At 40.7% G+C, this 19,835-nt stretch overlaps 1 protein-coding gene across 1 annotated transcript in view; it reads left to right on the plus strand.

Annotated features, from left to right (window-relative positions):
• LRGUK (leucine rich repeats and guanylate kinase domain containing) overlaps positions 1-19,835 on the plus strand; it is a 131,155-nt gene that overhangs the window by 58,529 nt on the left and 52,791 nt on the right. The gene's annotated exons all lie outside the window — the stretch shown is intronic.

Raw genomic sequence — 19,835 nt, forward strand, 5'->3', positions numbered from 1 at the left:
TATAAATATCATCTCGAACTGTACTACTTAGATGCCAATACTAATTTTTTTCTTTTCCAAACAAAAAAAACGTAAATTAATTATATCTATTTAGTTCTCTAAGAGAAGTAACCAGGTCAAAGGTAGTTTCTGTGATTTTTGGACTGTAACATGGAAGCCCCTATGACACAAGTGACCTTGGGCAAGTCTGGAAAGTGAGTTACCCTTTCCAGTTCCTAGATTGCTTTTTGGGTCGTAGTAATGTTTTCCCAACATTTATGCTATTTGAGTCACCAATTCTGAGGAAGTCTGACTTGAACTCTGGTCTACCTCGCTGTTATAATGGAACCCTAGTGAAACACATTGAGGATTATGCTGAAAAATGCAACAGAGGGTAGGTGGATTGTTGTCTGGTCAGGTAAGCCCTTTATTTAGACATGAGCTTTAGAGGAAATCAACTTGACAGTACAGGTATTTCCCTGCATGACACCTTTGCATTTCTCAATAGTCTGATCATATCAACTTCCCTTTCCATCACCCCCTTCTTTTTGATCTGACACATCTGACCTGTCTAAAAACACAGGCAATTTCAGGGTATAGTGGAAAGTAGCCTTCATATGTCACTTAATAAAGCTATTTGCGAAATATTATCAGGGACTATTGAAGTTCTTCAAGATATTTATGCATAACATGGTATGGTAGGAAGAGGATTGGATCAGGAGTCAGAAGATTTGGGTTCACATTTCAATTTCCCTACTGAGGGAAGAGATCAGTTTCTGTATCTGTGAAACAAAGGAGTTGGATAATCTCTAAGTACCTTCCAAAATTTTGTGGTCCTATGATTCTTGTATTGACTTTCACCAAACCTTCCAAATTTATAGGAATTAGCCACATGACTAATTAATTCTTAATAAGCTAAGCAGGTAATTCCTACAGAAACTGAGGCCCATAGAATTACTCTTAGCTTGTTAAGAATTAATTAATCATGTGGCTCTAGTCTATTTGAAGACTGTGTCATAGAGAAAAAGCTGGAGTTAGAGGTATGAGGTACCCCAGGCCAGCTGTTTTCTTCTTATTTCTCCTTAGGTGTAAATACTAAGTAGCCCCTATATTTCAAAGAACTTCATGAAGGAGACACCCTTTCAGCTGGTGTTTTTGTATTTTTCAGTTAACAAAGGGTAAGGGCCCTTGTCTATGTTTTTGCTTGGAGGCTCAGAATATCAACCCTATGCCACTGTCATGCACTGAAAATGAAGATGAGGTTAATCTAAAGGACAAATTATAGCTGTGTGACGTTATGTGAGTTCCTTAACCTCTCTGGCCCCCAGATTCTTCTTCCTTTCAAAAAAAAAAAAAAAGGTGGTTGGACGTGATCATTAAGACCCAGTTTCCTTCTCTGTAAAATGAAGTTAATTATACTTGTATTACCTAGCTCACAGGGGTGTTGTGAGAATCAATTGAAATAATGCATGTAAAATACTTTGTAAACTGTAGGGCATTATAAATGTCAGCAATAATTATTTAATATCAGTAATTTATAATGAATAATGAAGCTAATTCCTGGGGGGAGGAGGTTAATCAGTGGTAGTAGTCAGAAATTTCTGAGTTTTTTTTTAAGCAGGGTAAGTCAACCTAGTCTAAATGGAGAAAACTAAGATTTTGGTCATATCCCTTTTTAGTCATGGATAAAATAATAATTGAAAATAAAGTAGAATGACAAACTTTCAGAACTTTTGAACAGTTATATCATTTAAAAATAGGCTTTTTTTTTTTTTTTTGCTCAACTAGTCCAGGAAATCCTTGAGCCAACCAAAGTTTCCATAGCACAAAGGCCTAAAAATATTTGTCATGAAAATAACCAAAGTGAGTTAAATATGTGCTTCCTGATCCTGCCTACACTAATTTTAATGTATTCAGATGCCCTTTTCATTATCTCTCTATATGTGTTTCTCTATTTGTTTTTACCCTGGCCTGGCAGAATTCATGGTTCCAAATGAGCCTTTGAACAACTGACTGAGATCCTCAATATGAGGATAATATAATAAAATTATACATGTAAAAATTATTTGAAATTCAAAACCAGCCAAAGAGTTGATTTGATGTTGCTAGATTATTACAAACTAGTAAGCCAGAGAATGGATATGGGACAGTTGAAGGTTTTGGACTAGGTCAGAAAGTAGTATATCATGAATTGCATGTTCTTAGTACATAGTACATAGGTCAAGTTCTATTAGCCAAACTAGAAGGAATCTATTGACTCATCTCATTAAAGTATGTTAAGTGCTATAGATAATGAATACCTAACTCAGTATATCAATGATGTTCAGGCTGAAAATTCTTAACTCTGCTAAAGCACAGGGGTCCCTCTTGGATCTACTCTTCTCTTTTTAGCCATTGTCCACATTTGGCCAATTCTCCTTCGACCAAGAATTTGTTGCTATCACATTTCCCTCCTCTTACCTTCCTCTCTTCTCTCATACAACAGGAGCAAGTTTTCCCTGCCTTCCAAGGCAACAATTAGCTCATCTGATAAATTCGTTGGGCTAATGTGCTTATAGGAGAAGGCTAATTACTAGCAGCTCCTCAAGGCCCTCCTAGCCTAGGTCACACTTGTGCATTATAACAAGGGCCTTCTGAAGATAACAAATAATGATAATTTGGTCTTTCTATTGGGTTGTATTGTACTGATTTGTATTCATTAAATAAATGAATAAAATATATAAAGCAATACAGATGAGGTTGGTGTAAAATCTCTGACATCAATTGAAGAAATCTATTTTTATAAAATATAATGTGACTTTTCAAAATTACATACTCTTAGAATTTTTTTTGGGGGGGGGTGGTTCTAGACCTACGATTTAAATGGTATGGAGAACTACCAGTGTGGAATCTCCCCTCACAATGTAGATGACTAATTTGCCTGTAACACATATTTTAAGCAGTTGCTTGGGGACAATTAGAGGTTTCATTCTAAGAATATTACAAAAAAGTTTTCTCTTTAAAAATTGACAGCTCACAAATTAGATCATCTCTAGGGCTTCTTTTATCTCTAAGACTTTATGCTAGGAAGCTAATGAGAAAGCTAATTGACATCTCCAATTTAAGAGGTACCCAGTTTATCCTAATGCTAAGAATAAAGGATCAGACCATCTGGTCTTGGGGGTTCTTCTTAAGCCCATAGTGGTCTCAGAACTTCAGAACTGGAAGGAATCTCAGAGACTATCTAGTCTAATCTATGCCTGAATCCAGTCATATTTACAATGTCCCAAATATCTAGCCTCTGATGAGAAGTTTCTGGAGTGCAAACCCACTACTCCCAAGGCATGCCCCCAAAGCAGTCTGTTCCACTTGTGAACAGCTTGATTGTTAGAAAGTTTTTCCTTAAATTAAGCCAAAATCTGCCCTGGAGCAATTTCCTATCCTCCCCCCCACCCTTACATCTAGTCTTACCTTCTGAGTCCAAATCAAAATAAATTCAATCCTATTCATGTATTAAGATGTTTGAAGACAATTATCATTTCCTACCCTTCCTCCAATCCTCCCCTCCCCCACTACTTATCTACTCTGAATAGTTCCAGTTCTTTCAATTGATCCTGTTATGGTATAGTCTCCAATCCCCTCACTATCCTGGCTAGCTTCCTCTGAATTCTCTTTAGCTTACCAATGTACTTTCTAAAATGTAGCACCCAGAGGGGAATCCAGTAATACACAGGTGATGTGACCAAATTACAGTACAATTGGATTGTTGTTTCCCTCACTAGCGACGCTACAACTTTCTTAATGCACTTGAGGAGAACATTAGGGCTTACATATTGTTTTATTTTATAGCTGACTCATATTGAGTTGGCAATTCAATAGCACACCCTTTTTTCCTCTGCACGAACTGTTGTCTAATTTGCTTCTTCTATTGTTTACTTAGTAAGTTGATTTTAGGAACCCAGGTGTAGAGCTTTATCTTTATCCCATCTTATTTCACTAAATTTGTCCTGTTATTCTAACCTGTTGAGATATTTTTGGAGCCTGATGATGTTTTTCTTTGTGTTAGCCTGTCTCTCAGCTTTATGTCTCTACAAATTTTCTATGCTGGCCATTGATGGCTTAATCCAAACCACCAGTAAAAATGTCAGTAAATACAGTGCCAAGGGTAGATCCCTGAGTCTCTCTGTTAGAAAGCTCTCTTCATGTCAAATTTGACCCATTAATGACTACGTTTCCTTCCTTGTTCTCTCCCTTCCTCCCATATTTCCTTCCTAGCTTCCTTCTTTTCTTCCTTCCTCACTTCCTCCCTCCCTAATTTGGTTATGGATCTTAGTAACTGGGTCTTAACCAGAGTAATCTCCAAGAATGGCTATGAGGCCACCACTTTGTCATAGTTTTCCAACTAAACTTGGTTTGAGTCTGGAGATAATCTTGGTCATAGGACTTTTCTCTCTGAATCAAGAGCCCCTCATAATATCAGTTGCCAGGATGATTGAAAGACTCTTTGTCCTCCTCATTGATATTACTGCTTTCAAGTGCTACTCTTGATATCTGGGTTGGCTTTGAGGGAAAAGGGTAATGCTAGTCCTTTCCCTATAGAAGACAGTATAGGGTTTCTTGTGAATATCAGTAGGAGCACTGGAAGCTCTGTATTTGAGGTTGAAGCATTTGGGACTTGAACACCTATGCTTTCTATTATAAGACTTCTAAGTCACATATACATCCTATGGTATATGCAATCAACAGATTAAGTGGTGACTGATCCCCGTCTCCTTTCAAGGTGGTAAAACCTCATCCGTTTAAGATCCTTGGGAAAATGTTCTTGATCACTTCTGAAACTGTGTATAACATTTATGCATGTAAATAAGCATCTTCATTTTTCTACATGCAATATTAATTTTCTCAGTTAAAATTTATTTTTATACAATTTCCTGGAAAAGAGAATTCTAGATTCTGAATATTTTCAAGAAGCGATGGCTGGCTTTGCCTGTTTCTAATTTTAGCTTGGTTTTCTTTTTGGAGAATCTAAATATATTAGATGTAAGAATGGTTCTCTCTACTATTAGAATTTCTGTAATTATGGTGTGTTTCTATGACTTTGTTTTTAGCTAACTTCTGTTTATATTAAAGCAGGACCACCCTCCAGCAGGAGGACTCTCAATGGGATGCCATCATTCCTAATTCCATCCCCAAGGCGTTTGGCAAAACTGGAAGCAGAAGGTGTTTTCACAGAATTTCCCTTTGGGGTACAGAGTCATGAAAAGGTACCTGAAAACCAGAGCCTAACTCCTACCCAGAACCATCAAATGACTCAGGAGGGTGAGACCCATAGACTAAAAGTCCCTTCCAACAATCAGAATGCTTCACAGCATTCCAACCCAGATTTACCTCATGTTCCCCAGCCAGCCCAAGACAAGGAATCTGATAACCATCCTAAGCCCCCAGAACTCCAAGACTTACCCCTAAATCAGAAACACACTAATGGAAAAGAAGTCGAAAACTCAGATGTCAATTCTAACAGGAATAGTCCTGATAAGAAACCATTAGCCCATACAACTGGCTCCTCTGAAAGCCAGGTCATGCCAAACCAGGATGGAGCAAAAAATGTTGGCCCATCTGCCACCAATGAGTCTCACCAAGAGATTTCACAATGCTCAGACCCACCTCCATCTCAAAGCCCTCAGCAAGAGCAAGATGAGGAGTCAGGAGAGGCCAAAGTTCCTTCCACTCATTCTGAGCCTCCGCAGAAACCTGACCCATCACCCTCCAGCTCTCAGACCACTCAGGATAAGGAAGTCAAGGAAGATCAACTTCCTTCCCATTCCGAACTTCCAAAAGAGCACGAACCAAATCTACCACCTAGCACTCAAACTGTCCAAAATGAGGAACTGGGTGAAGTAAAACTCCCTCATGCCGGTCCTTCCCACTCTGAGTCAACACAGCAGCTTGGCTCATCTCTGAGACAGCCTTTGGGGGAAGAAACCCATGAAACAGAAGTCATCCGAGTTGATACCCCTTACCCTGAAGATCTTCCAAGAAGTCAAAAACAGACTCAAGAAAAGGATGCCCCAATCTCATTGCTCCCTCCAAACAAGTGGGCTCCTACTAGGCTACCACAGCCCCGAACTCTAGCTCCTCTCCAAAGTAGGAGGCCATCCCCCAGGTTGGAAGCTCCTAGCAAATCTCATTCACCCAACAGGGAATCTGCCTCAGGACAAATGGTAGACCAAGACATAACTCCTTCTCCTAGGCCCCAACCATCGCAGGAAGGGGAAATCAAACTTCCTCCCATCAGTCCACTCAATTCCAATCCTTCACAGAACATGCACTTAACTCCCCCTGATAATTCCCTGAAAGCTCAAGAAGAGAAAGACAGTGAGATAAAGCTCCCTCTCATCAGTCCTCCCCATCCAGAGCCACAATTGCACCACAGCCCCAATACTACCCTAGAAGAAGAAGCCCATCAAATTAAACTCCCTCACCTCCCTATTCCCTTCTCAGAAATCCAACAAACTCAAGGTCCAGATCAGCCTCAAGCCCACAGACAGAAAAAAGAAAAAAGAGCTCAACAAAGGGAGTTGACCTCCAATAGGAAGATAACAGACAAGCTGCCAAATCAGGAGTCAGTTCAGCAGGTGAAAGCCAAAAAACCCTCCTCTCTCAAAAGAGAGACAGCAAAAGGGCCAGCACAGCTTAAAAAGACAACTTTGGAATCAGGAGCCCATAACAAGCAGCATCCCACCAAACTGCCAGAACCCACCAATCCAAGCCCACCTGAAGGCCCCAAGCTGAATCAGGAGGGGGAAACCCCTCCATCAGAACTTCCTGAACCATCCCAAGCTGAGCCAAGTGACAACCAGCTACAGGAAGATAGAACTCAAAATGTTCTTCATTCCAGCAAAAAAGTTCCTGCTAAGCTCGCCAAAAATGAGCTGATTCCAAAGGTGAGAGTGCCTAAAAGGGGAGCCATCCCCAAAGAGAGAGAATCCTGAAAGCTTAACCCCCGATGGCAGTGAGGTTCCAATTATCAACCACCAATGAGCTCAGAAAGGACAAGTCCATAGAAACAGATTCCTCTGGAACAAAAAGTTTTTGTCAGAGTTAGCACGGGAGGACAATTTAGTTACAAAGGAACACCCAGTGAAAAGGGGGCAGGTTTATACAAAGGGGAAGTCTGAGACCAAAGAGACCTTGGCAAAACCCCCAGAGAACGAGAGCTTGTCCCCAACTGAGCCGTCAGCCCAAGAGGCACGAGCTAATAAAAAGGGAACCAGCCAGAGCCAGGAGAAGTTCTACAGCATCATCTCATAAAGACAGTGCATCTTCTGCTAAACAGCAAACTAAAGAGAGAACTCCTTGGAAAAAACAGAATAGGCCAGTGCCAAGAGGTTCTGCAGGTTCATCACAGGATAAGATCACTGCTCCTTACCCAAAGCAGCCATCAACCCAAGTAGAGAGACCCCACAAAGGAAGGCTTCATGCCAGGGGAAGTCTTAGGCCTAGATACCAACACCTAACTAAACCCTGCAGTTACAGGTAATTAAAGAAGAGGCAGCTCCCAAACCAGGGGTGCCAGTGAGTGAAAAGATATGGGCAGGGCCAGTGGAGGACTATAAACTCACTCCTTTTGTAGGCGTGAAACAGTGAGGTTGGAGGGACCCTAAAAATTCAAGCCTCCCTGGACATCAGGATGCTATGATGATATTTACTTCATCACCCTGGGCTTCAGTTTTCTCACCCGTAAAACTGAAGGGTTGGATTCAATGGCCTCTATAAAGTCTCCTTCCAGCTCTAAATCTGTGATCCTATCACAGATTTATTATGGCTCATCAGCTTGTGGTAGAAAAACCACTCCTGCAGATGAATCTGGTCTGCCATGCTTCACAACAAACACGGCTAATCTTGGAGTCACTGAAAGCAGGCCGCAAGCAGGAAGAACTTCTGTTATCCCCAGAAATACTTCCTTCTATTCATTAGAGAGGAAATTATTATGGAAATTCTCTTCTGAATTGGATCACTAAGAGATCCACCTCAGGCAACAGTGGTGACCCTTCTGTGATTTTGAAGTTGTCAGAATCAGAAAGGTCCCAAGGCTGAATGGTACTTCCGCAAGAACCACTATATCTTTAAAGAAAGAAACTGGAATTTAGCAGAAATGTGTAGACCAGAAGTTAAGGAAACATTTTTCTTGAAGGTTTTTTCTTTTTGTTTATGTTCCAAGGGTATTGTATGATCAAACATCTCATTATTAGTGCCTCTCTTCTCTCTTTCGTTAGGAAGCTGAGGTCGATTTGGCCATGTCTATGTGATGCCAAAAATGTTGAAGTCAACACATACATCAGCCAATTTGATGGGGGGAAAAAACATCAATCCACACCACTTGCTTCATTTATTCAGCAAATATTTGTTGAACGCAGGACACAGCAATATGCTGGGATGTATTTGGTATCATGCAGATAAGATCATTGGGTGGTTGAGTGAATTTTGCCCTTGGAAGCTGGTTGTGCTGGTATGCCAACATAGCCTTATCGTGGATTAGAAGCTACTGAGTTCATACTATGTCACTTGTGACAGAGTGATTCCAAGGGACAATGTTTTCTTTTCAAAGTCCTATGTCTAAGGTGTACTGTATTAGCAGGTTGGTCAGTCAATAAGCATTTGTTAAATGCTTACTTTGTGCCAGACGCTGTACTAAGCAATGGGGATGCAAATTGAAAAAATACTTCTTGACTGACTATAGTAATGTATGCATAAATAAAATCTTTAGCTTGGTGATGCTATTGATAGGCCCTGCACCATGCCCTAAAAGACTTTATGGAATTGTCCAAGTTTATGTAGAAGATAATGATACTGACAATTTGCATGTAAATCAAATCATATTTTAACTATACTAGAAGATTTTACTATTAAAAACATTTCCTGCTGTGAGTCATTTTGTGATGCAAATAAGTACTCTATTTTATCTCTTCCATCTTTGAAAAAAAACCAATCCTTTTTATACCTCCCTAATCGATTTGCTGTTTCAAATGCCGTGGCAGCTTTTCATCCTTCCTCAACAGGATGACACCTCCTCCCCCAACTCTCTCTTCTGATCTTGCAAAAAAAATTGAGGCCATTCACCTAGAGCTCCCCCTTCTCTCCTCCTCACACCACATCACTCAGATACCTTCTCCCACTAGCTCCTCTATCCTCTGTTTCATATGAATACGTGGCTCTTCTCCTCGCCAAGGCACCCTCCTGTATGTGCACTCTTGATTCCATTCCATTCTCTCTCCAACAAACTGCCCCCTCTATCATAACCACACTCTCTAATCTTCACTTTCTGCCTATCACTGACTGATTCTTTCCTGCCTACAAACACCCATGTTTCTCTCTCATTTGGACCATCTATTCCCAATAGTAATTATCTCAGATCTCTCCTCCCTTTTGTGGCTAAACTCTTAAAGAAGGCCATGTACAATCTATGCCTTGACTTCCTTTCCTGTCACTCTTTTGACTTCTACAGTCTGGTTTTTGACCTAATCATTCAACCAAAACTGTTCTTTCCAAAATTATTAATCTCTCAATGGCCAGATCTAATGGCCTCTCAGTCCTCATCTTTCTTGACTTCTCTGCAGCCTTTAACATTGTTGTTCTCCTCATAGTATTGGTGTCACTTCTCCTTTGTATCTAATTGCTGCTTCTCAGTCTCCTTTCATGGTCTACCTTCACATCTCATACATATCCAACATCACCTCAAATCTGCACTGCTCAAATAGTCTTCTGGTTGACCTCAAGTCAATCTCCACCTTAATCTATCCTCCACTCAACTGCCAAATTTATTTTCCTAAAGTGCAGGTCTGACCATGTCACCCCTCACTCCTAGTCAATCAACTCCAATTGCTCCCTGTTACCTCTAGGGCCAAATATAAAATCCTCTGTTTGACAACCTGGCCCCTTGCTACCTTTCCAGTCTTCTTACAGTTACTCCCATGAAGTCACTCTACAATCCAGTGACACTGACTTTATTATCATTCCTCCCCCATGACCCCCATTTCCTATATCTGTGTCTTTGCACTGACCGTTTCCCCATGTATGAAGCACTCTCCTTCCTCACCTCCACCGACTGGCTTCCCTGGCTTCTTTCAAGAATCAGTTCAAATCCCAATTTCTGCAGGAGCTCTTTCCTGGTCCTGACTACTGCTAGTTCCTTCCCTTCTGAAATAACTTCTGTGTATGTGTGTATGTGTGTGTGTGTGTGTGTGTATACATATACACACACACACGTATCTATATATACATATATAGACACACATATATATATTGTGTATATATCTAGTTATGTACATGTAGTCTCTTCCATTAGAACGAGCTCTTTGAGCATAGGGCCTGTGTTTTTGCCTTTTTTTGTATCTCCAGTGCTCCTAAGTGCTTAATAAAGGCTTGTTAACTGACTAATTCCATCAAAGGTATAAAATAATGAGACTGATGTTTTTAATATATCAGGACCTACATGTCTAAATGACATATCCTTTGCAGAGCAGTCATCTTGAGAAGCTACATGCTTACTGTGACCATTTGAGCTATTTCTTTTTTTTTTTTTTTTTTGGTTGGGCAATGGGGGTTAAGTGACTTGCCCAGGGTCACACACTAGTAAGTGTCATGTGTCTGAGGCCGGATTTGAACTCAGGTCCTCCTGAATCCAGGGCCGGTACTCTACCCACTGTGCCACCTAGCTGCCCCCAGAGCTATTTCTTAAAAGCATTTTTGGAACTATTGTTTTGAAACTGTCTTCAGAACCACGTTTATGAACTACACAAGAAAAGCAATACTCTTCCTTTATAGTCATGTCTTGTTTTTGGTTAAAAACCAAACCAAACCTAACCACCCCACTTCATCCATCAGACTTGGCTCTAAATGACTTTGAGTTGTTTCCCCAAATTAAATCTTTTTACTCCTAATCCTTTTCAAAACTCCAATCTTGCTTTAAGCTCCTCATAGCCATCTTGCTCCTGTGATGCTGAAAGGTACTGGAAGGCAACTAACTGGGTCAGCTACAAATGTATTGTCTCATCTTAATCGTGCCCACCAATCCCTTTACTCTTATCTGATTGGCTCTCCTAACCCCCTTAATATCTCTGTTCCCAAACTTCTGTTCTCAAACCACCTACACCGTTCCTTTCTCCTTTACTCTCAGGAGAGGACCTTGACTGAGGCTTTTTTTAATTTAAATTTCATTTCTTTTTAATTCTCAAGCATTTTTTTCTCCCTTCAACCTCTCAGCCCTGAAAAGAAAAAAGATTTTAAAAAACCCATCAAAACCCTTATAAATAGCATAATCAAGCAAAATGAATTGCTATACTAGCCATAGCTGTTGTTGTTCATCCTTCATTTTTGAAGAGGATGATGACCTCATGGAATGATGTCTTGACACACGTGTGAATTGGCTTTAAGGGAGGCAGAGTTGCACAAAGCCATCAGCCTCATTCTCTCTTCCTGAGCCATCAAAGTGCAGTGGCAAGACAAAAATCAAGACAACCAAGCAATGGCTCAGGATACAGTGGATGATTTTGGCGTCTTTGATACCTGACCAAGCTCTAAGAACTCTACAACACGTGCTTTAGCCACCTTCATGGCCATTGGAACAAACAAACATTCATCTGCCCATTCCACCAAGAAAAGTCTCCACATGCTTGAGGTAAACATCACCCTAACTCACTAATGGGTTTAAGCCTATCAGTTACCTATTTTAACCTGCCAGCTGAGATGGTGTGCCAGGGTGTGGCTGCTGTGCTTACTACAGCTTCGTGGAGCCATAGGTGAAAGTTTGGTGAAGGTGAACACCAAAGTGGATGAGCAGTCCTGGAAAGAGCTCACCTCCCAGACACTCCATAGACTGTACTGATCATGTCTAAAATGTTTGTTTCATTCTATATATTAATGAGTCACCTCTCTTTCGGGAGGTGAGTAGCATTCTTTGTCATTGATACTCTGGAATCATGATTGATCATTGCTTCAATAAGAATGCTTCAGTCTTTCCAAATTGTTCATTTTTACAATGTTGCTGTATGTTGTTCCCCCAGTCCTACCCACTTTACTCTGCATTAATCTACACAAGTCTTCTCGGGTTTATCTGAAACTATCTCACTTTTCATTTCTTACAAGAGTTCTCAATTACATTCATTCATCAACTGATGGCACCTCCTCAGTTTCCACTTCTTTGCCTCCACAAAAAACGAACTATAAATATTTTTGTACTTATAAGAAGGATACATGTAGTTTAGTTATATTTGGGGCGTGGTATCAACATGCTTTCCAATATAGTTATACCAATTCACAGCTCCATCAACAATGCATCAATGTGCCTGTTTTCCTACAGCCCCTCCAACATTTGTCATTTTCCTTTTTTGGTCAACTTTATCAATCTGCTGGGTATGACATGAAACCTTATAGTTGTTTATTTTGCATTTTTCTAATTATTACTGATTTGGAACATTTTTTCTTACGCGCATTGATATTTTAATTCATATCCTTTGATCATTTATCATTTGGGAAATCAGTCAGTCAATAAATATTTATTAAGTGACTACTGTATGCCAGGTGGGGCAACTAGGTAGTGCAGTGGGTCCGGAATTAGGAAGACCAGCATTCAAATCTGGCCTCAGACTCTTCCTAGCTGTGTGACCCTGGGCAAGCCACTTAACCCTGTTTGCCTCAGTTTCCTCATCTGTAAAATGGGCTGGAGAAGGAAAAGGCAAACCACTCCAATATCTTTGCCAAGAAAACCCCAAAAGTGGTCATGAAGAGTTAGATACAACTGGAAACAAATAAACAACAACAACAAAAAATGTGCTAGGCACTCTGTGAAGCACTGGGGATACAAATAAAGATAAAAGACAATCTCTGCTCTCAAGTTGCTTACAGTCTAATACAGGAGACAACATGTAAACAACTATGTACAAACAAGTTATATACAGGATGATTTGGAGATAACAGAGGAAAGGCCCTAGCAGTGAGGGGAAATCAGGAAAGGCTTCTTGTGGAAGCTGTGGTGCTTTCCAGACTTCTCAACCTATGAACGCCAAACACAACTTGGAAGGTCAGTGGAAAAAATATGTGATTGCAGCGAGAGAGAGAAGCTAGGTCTCAACCGCCTCTGGGGCAGCGGCTGCTTCCTGAGCTTCTGGCCCACAGACTGAGGGGGAATTGAGTGACTGATCAGAGGGGGATTGCAGTGATCTCTTTGCCAGAGCTGAGGCAGGAATCTCTTGCTTTGCCCATGCTTGGATCTGGGTCATAGTTCTGAGGGGCTGTCCTGGGGTGAGGAGGAGTGCTGGCATGGTGGAGCTTGTTGTGGTGCTGGAGAGGAAACACCTTGCCCCTTGTCATAGCACCTTAGAAGAACTGAAAATTTACAAGTCCCTAGAAGTATCTCTGAAAATAGCTGTACAAACCCCTAAGGCTTGGGACAGTACATTCTCCACATTGGAAGCAGACTTTTACCTTAACACAAACGGCAAAAGAGGTCCAAAAAGCCAATGAGGAGGAGAATACCTTTAAAAGCAAAATTGGTCAAATGGAAAAGGAAGTCCAAAAGATTACTGAACAAAACACTTCCTTAAAAATTAAAATAGAGCAATTGGAAGCTAGTGACTTTATGAGAAATCAAGACAGTGGTCTTGAAGGAGGGAGCAAGGAAAGTTAGGAGGGGAAGATGAAGAGCGAGAGAATTCCATGCGTGGAGGATAGCCAGTGGAAATGAACAGAGAGTGCATTTTGGGAGAGGAAGTGTTTTGTTTAAGAAATGGCAAGGAAGCCATTGTCATTGGATCTCAAAGTAGATGGAGAGGAATAAAGTGCAGGAAGACTGGAAGAGAGGGTGGAGATGAGGGAAAGGGTGGTGCACAGGTCATTAAGGGCTTTGAATGCCAAGCAGAAGATTTTATATTTGATCCTGGAGGTGATAGGGAGCCACTAGAGTTTATTGAATGGGCAGGTGGGGGTAGGGGTTAACATAGTCAGATCTATGCTTTAGGAAGATCACTTTGATAGTCGAGTAGAGGATGGAATATAATTGGGAAGTACTTGTGGCAGGGAGACCAAATAGCGGGCTATGGTGCATATGAGAGCCTTCATCAAGTTGATGGTAGTGTCAGAGGACTTATACTAGAGATGTTACAAAGGTAAAATTGACAAGCCTTGGAAACATTGGAGATGGGGTGGGGGTGAGAATGAGGAGGTAAGGATGATACCTAAGTTCTAAGTCTAGGGGACTGGAAAGATGAAATTAGGGAGAAGGGCAGATTTGGGGGTTGGGAGGGAAGATAATGAGTTCAGTTTTGGATATGTTGTGTTTAAGGCATCTATAGGATATCTGGTTTAAGATGTCCAGTAGGGAGTTGAAGATGTGATATTGAAAGTCAAGTGGAGAGGTCAGGGCTAGATAGGTAGAAGTGAGAATCAGCATAGAGGTGATAATTAGATCTATGGGAGCTGATAAGATCACCAAGTGGAATCATATAGAAAAGAGAAGAGGGTCCAGGACAGAGCCCAGGAGACACGCATCAGTAATAGGCAAAACCTGAATAAAGCACCAGCAAAAGAAACCAAAGAGTAGCAAGATTGGGTAAGAGGAGGGGCAGCTAGGTGGTGCAGTGGAGGACCTGAGTTCAAATATGACCTCGGACACATAACACTCACTAGCTGTGTGACTCTGGGCAAGTCACTTAACCCCAATTGCCTCACAAAAAAAAAAAAAAAAAAAAAAAAGATTGGTAGGAGGAGAACCAGGCTAAAGCAGTGTCAAGACAACCTAGAGAAAAGAGAATATCAAGGAGAAGAGAGTGACCAATAGTAACAATGACTACAGAAAGGTCAAGAAGCATAAGTACTGAGGAAAGGCCATTGGATTCAGCAATTAAGAAATCATTGGAAACTTTGAATCCAGCCTGCAGAGAGTTAAGAGAGTGAGAGGAAAGGAAGTGGAGATGGCCTTCCCAAGGATCTGGAACAACAACCAGTAGGTTCTTATTCTTATAAATTTCAATCAGTTCCTTATACATCTTGCAAATGATACCTTCATTAGACAAACTTGTTGCAAAGATTTTCCCCATTGTTTACTGTTTTGTGACACTTGATTCTCCTGGCCACTTCTTAGGCTACTTATCACCATCTATGTTCTAAATGTCTCTACACTTCTCCCTTGGTGAACTTATCAACTCCCATATAGTCAATGATGGTCTCCCAAATGATGACTCCCAAATCTTCACATCCAGCCCTATCTCTCCCCTAAGTTCCTGTCTCACATCATCAACTGCCTTCTGGGTACCACCACCACATTTGCAGTCACTCACTGAGGTTCATAACCTTGGAGCTTACCCATGATTTTGTGCTGTCACTCTAGTCCCCATATCTAAACAGTTGCCTGACTTGTCATTGCCACAGCCCCACCCATCTCTCAAATTCCTCTCTTCCTCTCTACTCATACTGCAAATACCTAGGGCTGACCCTGAACATTCCTCATCATATACTCTAAGATCCAGCCAAATTGGCCTATTTGACAATGTTCCCCATGTAATATTCCATCTTCTTTCTGGAATGCACTTCATTCCTACCTCTACCTCTTTCAATCCCTAATCCCCTTCAAGATTTAGTTCAAGTATTACCTCTTAAAAAAGGCTTTTCCTGTCTCCTCTAATCATCAGAGTTCAACTCATCTAAGGAAAAAAATATTACCTCAGATTTATTCTGTATTTACTTTGCTGTGTACATATTGCTTCCTCTTGCTGGAATATAAACTCCTTGAAGGCAAGATCTGTTTTTCATCTTGTCATTGTATCCCCATGCCTGGGGCATAGGTGCTAATAAATGTTGGATTGAATTGAATTGAATTCCCTTCTACTCATGCTTCGGTAAGCTCAGATTTTGTGTATCAGGTTTTATTAAAGTTAGGAATCAGTCAATAAACATTTATTAAGTGCCTACTATGTGCCAGGTATGGTGCTAAGCACTGGGAATACACAAAGAGGCAAAAGAGAGTCCCTGACCTTAAGGAGCTTACAATCTAATGAGGGAGACATTGTTCTTCAGTCATTTCAGTTGTGTCCCTCTCTTTGTGACTCCATTTGGAGTTTTCTTGGTAAAGATACTGGAGTGGTTTGCCATTTCCTTCTCCAGCTCATTTTACAGATGATGAAATGGAGGGAGACAGGGTTAAGTGACTTGCCCAAGGGTCACACAGATGGATTTCGTTGGATTTGAACTCAGGTCTTCCTGACTCCAGGTCCAGCACTCTACCCACTGAATCACCTAGTTACAGGAAGGAGATAACATAGAAACAAATATATACAAAACAAGCTCAATAGAGGATAAATAGGAAATAATAATTAAGGAAGGGAAGACACTAGAGTTCAGAGGGGTTTGGAGGAAGAGGAATAAGCATTTATATAGTGACTACTATGTGTCAAGCATTGTGCTAAGGGCTTTACAAATATTATCTTATTTGATTCTCACTACAACCCTGCTAGGAAGATGGTGTCACACCCATTTATAGTTGAGGAAACTGAGGCAAACAGGTTAAGTGACTTGCCCAAGGTCACAAAGGTAGCATCTGAGGTTGGATTTGATCTCAAGCCTTCCTGACTCCAAGCTCAGTACTCTATCCACTTTGCCACCTAGGGTTAGGAAGGCTTCTTGTAAAAGATGGGATTTTAGTTGGGATTTAACAGAAGCCAGGGAAGTCAGTAGGCAGAGTTGAGGAGGGAGAGCATTCCAGGCATGGGGGACTGCCAGAGAAAATATCAAGCAGAGAAAGAGAGAAATGGCATATCTTGTTTCTAGAACCACCAAGAGGCCAGTGTCCCTGGATCAAAGACTATGTGTGGGGCGTCTTACCTGGAGTCTTAGTCATCTGGTCATATTCCAGTGGTGTAGCCTTTGGATAGTTATTTACCATAGCCAAAGGGCTTTAGTACAATGGAGATAATTTGTAAAATGGGGACAATCATAGCACCTACCTCTCAGGATTGTTGTGAGGATAAAATGAGCAATTTGCAAATCTTAAAGCATGCTATAACTGCTAGTTGTCATTATTATTATCTAGTGTCACGAGGGAGTGCTAGTGCCACAGATAAAACATTCACATGATCTCCTTGTCTTTGGTTTCTATGGTGAAGAGACTAGCTCTGTTCTTTAAATAGGAACCATCTACTTGTCATTTATGTACATAGCACAAAAGTAAAAAGAAAAAAAGATTTTCTTCCAGGCTCTCACAAGGTACTTACTTAGATGCCAAGGATATTTTAAGATTGATGCTTCCTTTTTCCCCCTAGTTTGGAATCTGACTTCAGTTGAGAGGACTAACTTCAAATCCATTCTTACCTTGATTCAAAATACACAGAATATTTTCAAAAGGCAAGAACTGAGGATCAGATTTATTTTTCTTTTTAAAAAATCAGTTTTATCAAACATGGGCTCTATTTTAAGACCAGATATTACTTATCCATAGGACCAAGATGGCATCAGGGAAGGAGCACTGGCTTTGGAGTCAGAGGACTGGAATACAGATCCTTCCTCTGATGCCTACTATCTCTATGACCTTGGACAAGTGTCTTAATCTCTAAGAGTCTCAGTTTTGAAGAAGTTGGACTAGGTGGCCTTTAAGATGTCTTCTAGCTCTAAATCTACAGCCCTTTGATTTAGAATCAGAATGGAAGCTGTCATCTGATTCACTCCTCCCCCCTAGCCCCAATTTTTCAGTTAAGGAAATTGAGACCCAGTGAGATGAAGTCATTTCTCAAGGTCACAAAGGGAGTAGGTAATCAGGATCCGTTTCTACTTCCTTCTAGTTTACTTGTTATCTCTAAGATCCTTGTATAGCATGTGAGATTTAGCCAATAGCTGATAAGTGTTGAGTTTGTTGTGAGGGTTTGGTATCCCTACCAAGAGGCCATCCAAGACCCAGCTATTTTACTCCTTAGTTAGGAATCAAAACTATGGTGCTAGCTCTTGGTAAATACCTGCAGCTGTGTTACCATATGGGAATTTCTGGGAAACTTGAATATGTTCCTAGGATGTGGGGCCAAATAGTATAGTAACCTAAGTGACCCACAGCTGCAAGAGATGGGTCTCTTTCCAGGACAATTGCCTCTCTGAGATACTCCTAGAAAAACTTAAGTCTTTGGTTTTGGCAGAGATGGTTCTATGACCATTCACTGTATTCTTCTCAGAGATGGACCAGAGTTCCCTTATGTGATTTATCTATATACTTAAATTTTTAAATTATTATTTATTTATTTTAAACATGCTTTTCCTTTTAAATTTTGAGTTCCAAATTCTTTCCTTCCCTCTCACCCCCTCTCCCAATTCACTGAGAAGACAAGAAATATGATATCAATTATACATGTGGAATCATGCAAAACCTATTTCCATATTAGCCATATTTCAAAAAGAAAAGCAAGAAAAATAAAGTGAGAAAATTATACTTCAATTTGCACTCAGAGTCCCTCACTTCTCTTTCTGGAGGTAGATAGCATCACGAGTCCTTTGAAACTATCTTGTAGGGGGCAGCTAGGTGGCGCAGTGGATGGAGCACTGGCCCTGGATTCAGGAGGACCTGAGTTCAAATCCACTCTCAGACACATAACACTTACTAGCTGTGTGACCCTGGGCAAGTCACTTAATGCCAATTGCCTCACCAAAACAAACAAACAAAAAAAATGAACAAACAAAACTGTCTTGTATCATTGTATTGATCAGAGTAGCCACATCTTTCACAGTTGATCATTATAACATGGCTGTTACTGTGCACAATGATCTTCTCACTTCCCAGTTCTTCTCACTTCAGTTTACATCAGTTCATATAGATTTTGCCATGTTTTTCATTTCCCACAGCACAATAGGATTACATCACAGTCATATGCCTCAACTTGTTCAGCCATTCCCCAATTGATGAAAGTCCCCTTGATTTCCAATTCTTTGCCACCATAAAAAGAGCTACTGTAAATATTTTTGTACACATAGGTCCTTTTCTTTTTTTCTTTGACCTCTTTGAGATACAGACCTAATAGCAGTATTGCTGGGTCAAAGGGTATGCACAGTTTTATAGCCCTTTGGGCCAGGTCCAAATTGTTCTTCAGAATGGTTGAACCAGTTCACACCTCCCCCTAGAGGGCATTAGTGTACTTATATAGGAATGGAAATTTTCTGTTGTGCATTAATAGGATGGGGTCAGATCGTAGAATACCTTCACTGTCAGCCTAAGAAGCTGGGACCTTAAATGTTGAAAGGCCAGAAAAACATCTCACCCCGACCTTTTGTTGGCTCTGCCTCTCCAAAATTTTATTTGAAGCATTATTTTAGAGTTGTTTGGAGGGGAATGTTGAGAGAGTTCACCTAGGTTGCCTCTAATCCACCATCTTGGCTCTGCCCCAATATGTTATTGTTTTTTATTGAATCATGTAAAGTTATTAGTGCTTCACTCCACTGGTGACTGGGAAAGCACAAGAACGTTGTCCATTATCCAAAAATTAGGCAAGCATGCCATCATAAAACTGATGTACAATGCTGATGAACTTCTCCAGGCAACCAAATTTTGCCATGATTTTCCACAAGCCCTCATGACTGACAGTGTCAATGGCCTTCATTCAATCAATGAATATTGTGTGCAGACCTCTGTTCTGCTCCTGGCATTTGTCCTGGAGTTGTCAAGCAGCAAACATCCTATCAACCATTCCTCGGCCCTTTCTGAAGCCACACTGGCTCTCAGGTCGATGGCCATCTTCTAGGGAAGGATCAGCCTATTAAGGAGGACTCTGGCAAGAATCCTACTGGCAATGACTAAGAGAGGGTAACTGCCACAGGATAACCGATTTCCTTTTCCTTTATAGAGATGGACAATG

This window comes from Vombatus ursinus, unplaced genomic scaffold (assembly GCF_900497805.2).
Source record: "Vombatus ursinus unplaced genomic scaffold, bare-nosed wombat genome assembly UNPS02014870.1, whole genome shotgun sequence".
Lineage (NCBI taxonomy): Eukaryota > Metazoa > Chordata > Mammalia > Diprotodontia > Vombatidae > Vombatus > Vombatus ursinus.